Raw genomic sequence first — 3,392 nt, 5'->3', positions numbered from 1 at the left:
CTCTCTCTCTCTCGCTCTCTCTCTCTCTCTCTCTCTCGCTCTCTCGCTCTCTCGCTCTCTCTCTCTCTCTCTCTCTCTCTTTCTCTCTCTTTCTCTCTCTCATTCTCTGTCGTACAAGATGTTTTAGTTACAAACGTACTTACATCAAAATCAAATTCTATATTCATAATGTCTTCCTTATTCTGTTTGTCCATATTTTATCTAAACTGGTTTCTACGAAGTGACAAATGGTGCGTCGTTTCTGTATTAACCTATCTACTGTTTATTTCATAATATTGATTACCATGACTCAAATCGATTATATACTGCTTTGGGTGTTTGGTTCATGATGGTCACAACTGTGATTTAAGCAGTAGATAGTTTAATACAGAATCGACGCAGCCTTTGATTACTGTCACTTTGTACAAATCAAGTTGGTTAAAATATTAGGTCTACCGGAAAGTTCTGTCCGTTTTTGGAATAAAACAAAATACAAATTTTTCCAAATTTTTCAATCCTATCTTCCGAATATGGTCCGAAATGGTTTGCTGAGCTGAATTAAGCCTTTTTGCGATCTCCGATGTTGTCAGAAAAGGATCTTGCTCCAACATGGTCTTAACAACATCGTCATCGACCAAAGATGGTCGCCCAGAACGTGGCTTATCAGAAAGGTCGAAATCACCTGTTTCGAATTTTTCGGACCATCTTCTGCATGTCCTATCAGAAACTGTACCTTCACCAAACACTTTCAATAAATTTCTACATGCTTCTGTAGCATTTCTTCCTTGTTGAAATTCGTATAAAATACAGTAAATGAACTTTATCAGTAGCCATGGGTACACTATCGCTTCACACATACGACTAACGTGAATCAACTTTGTTTTAGTTAATTTGCTACATCAGTATGTATACATTAAGTGATAAAAATAGAGAGGCACACATGCGCCAAGTAAACATGTGCTTACGTGTCAAAACTTGTTGTGATAGAAACGGACAGAACTTTCCGGTAGACCTGATATGAACAATAAACAGAAAAAAGAAGACGTCATAAGTGTAGAGTACGGATTTGGCGTAAGTATGTTTTTAATTACAACATATTGTATAACAGAAAGAAAGAAAGAAACAGAAAGCAGAAAAACATTCTTAAAAAAGTCTTTACAGACAGAGAAAGCGAGAGAGCGAGTGTGCGAAAGAGCGAGGGATCGAGAGTGCAAGAGAGCGAGGGATCAAGAGAGCAAGAGAGCAAGAGTGCGAGAGAGCGAGAAAGTGAGAGAGACAGGAGAGAAAGAGAAGAAAATAATATTGTTATGTAGCGTTAAATATCTCGAAAGATTTCTCTTTCTTCGTCCTCTTTTTTCGCTTTTTTCTCCTTCTTCTCTTCTCTCTCTTACACTCTATCTTGTTATGTATCTTGTTCTTTATTTTTATTTGTATCGCGCAGGAGTATTTTTGTTGAGCGACGATTCGTCATTTGAAAAAAGACATCCTGCTGCAAATCCTAGTGTTGCGATTTCAGGAAGATCCGCAAGTCCTCCAAAAACTCTGTCTAATGACAGTATGCATAATTTTCCAGGTAAGAAATAATAAAATTATATAAATTGTATAATATATGTACATAATACATATAATATATACACATCTTGACAACTGTTTTAATTTTTATATTGTTTGTATTGCAGCACTTAGCTGCTCTCAAAAAACAAAATCTCCAGACGTTGCATATGCTTCGCAAACAGGTAAAAATATAAATCTTATTAAATATATAATATGTATACACACACACATATAAACACACAAATATATTAATCACTTACATATTCTTGTTTATAGTTCCAAGCAGAACATAAACAGGTAAAACTCCAGTCGTTCAAACTCCAGTTCTTGCGAGACAGATAACTTTGAAAGAAACATCAATTGCCACTTCGCAAATAAATTCAGGACCAGCTCCTAGATCAATCGACTCAGGTAAAGAAAAAGTAATGTTACATATATTACACATATTTTATTTAGTCCAAAAAATAAAAATTAGATACTTATTTTCAGATCAGAGAAATTGAAGACCGAGAGGTAGTAGAGCCGGTGTGGCGCGACAACAAGAAAGGTTTATGAGATTTTTATATAGATTATTGGCAGCACTATATAACTGGGGATTTAGAAAAAGAAAATATACAAACAAAGTAAGTAAAAAAATGCAAAATGAAAATAATAACTAAAACAAAACTTTATTTTTAATAATATACAAATGTTTGTTTCAGGAATAGAAGAAATAGCAAGAAAACAACTACAACTACTACAATTATGAAATTAAATTATTATTATTATTATTATTATTAATTTAATTAGTTCAAACAATATGCTGACTTAAAATATCGGCTGCACATTGCGCTGAAGTTTGACTTGCTTATAAGCAGAAATTATACGAGAGAAAAACACTTCTTATATGTATTATTCATTCATAATATCAAAATATAATTATCTAATAGATCAAATATACTTTACATTGTAAATTTCTATATATTGCATTGAAAATTGCATTGTATAAAAGATTTTATTATTTTAAAGTAAACCTAAATTTTAATAAAATTTAATATTGTGTGTATATATATTATAAACTTTAGAAAATATTTATTTAAAACAATATGGATAACAAAAAAAATAAAAGATCTGGAGATGTAAAACAATTATTTACTTTAGATCAACTACAGAAAAGAAAAAAAATAGCTAAAAAACAACAAGAATATCGTCAAAGAAAGAAAGACGAATATTTTAGAAATTGTTCTCTTAACTTAAATATTTCAAATAAAAGTATAACTCAACAGATAATAAAACAAAATAAATTGAAAATTTCAACGTGACAGGCAGTTGGAACTAAATACACAGGTGTTGTTGTGCGAATATGTGTAGATAATATTATTTATTCATGATGTATATAAATATTTACATCGGTGTATTTAGTTCCAAAACTGCCTGTCACGTTGGAATTTACATATTTTTGGAACTATTTGTCTTTTCTCTGAATTAAAATAAATTGAATTTAGATAATATTGATAAAAAAAAATATAGCAACAAAAAGAAACATTTCTGAGAAAATAAGACCATTAACCGCGCGCGATATGCGCATATTTCGTGAAGGCCATTGGTTGGAAAATATTCATATAGATTATTTTGGTAAATTATTAAAGATATACTCTCAATATGAATATCAACCACGTGAATCAATAAGAATTCAAATACCTGAAACAATTGAACCTGTTGCTAAAAATCAAAAACATATTCCCAGCAAACATTTCGGTCACAGAACCATATCCATCTGTGTCCTCAGTAGGATATGGTTTGTTAATCATGTCTGTCAACATGTGAAATGTCAAAATGCGACCAAAATAATGACAGAGTCTGCCACAAGCAAAGCGAGG

At 31.6% G+C, this 3,392-nt stretch overlaps 2 long non-coding RNA genes across 2 annotated transcripts in view; one reads left to right on the top strand and one right to left on the bottom strand.

The window, feature by feature from the left end:
* LOC109859952 overlaps window positions 1-916 on the bottom strand; it is a 2,210-nt gene extending 1,294 nt beyond the window's left edge. Inside the window, exon 1 of the long non-coding RNA XR_002250758.1 lies at window positions 144-916. This is a non-coding gene — a long non-coding RNA (uncharacterized LOC109859952). The remainder of the gene's footprint in view (window positions 1-143) is intronic.
* A 510-nt stretch (window positions 917-1,426) lies between these two features.
* On the top strand, window positions 1,427-2,246 carry LOC109859953. The gene is made up of 5 exons (XR_002250759.1): window positions 1,427-1,552; window positions 1,659-1,715; window positions 1,810-1,944; window positions 2,023-2,156; window positions 2,235-2,246. It is a non-coding gene; the product is annotated as an uncharacterized LOC109859953 (long non-coding RNA).
* The last annotated feature ends 1,146 nt before the right edge of the window (window positions 2,247-3,392 follow it).

This window comes from Pseudomyrmex gracilis, unplaced genomic scaffold (genome assembly GCF_002006095.1).
Source record: "Pseudomyrmex gracilis isolate BER0280 unplaced genomic scaffold, ASM200609v1 scaffold_307, whole genome shotgun sequence".
Lineage (NCBI taxonomy): Eukaryota > Metazoa > Arthropoda > Insecta > Hymenoptera > Formicidae > Pseudomyrmex > Pseudomyrmex gracilis.
Note: the sequence above shows the minus strand (reverse complement) of the source record. Positions and strands in the feature narration are given on the sequence as shown.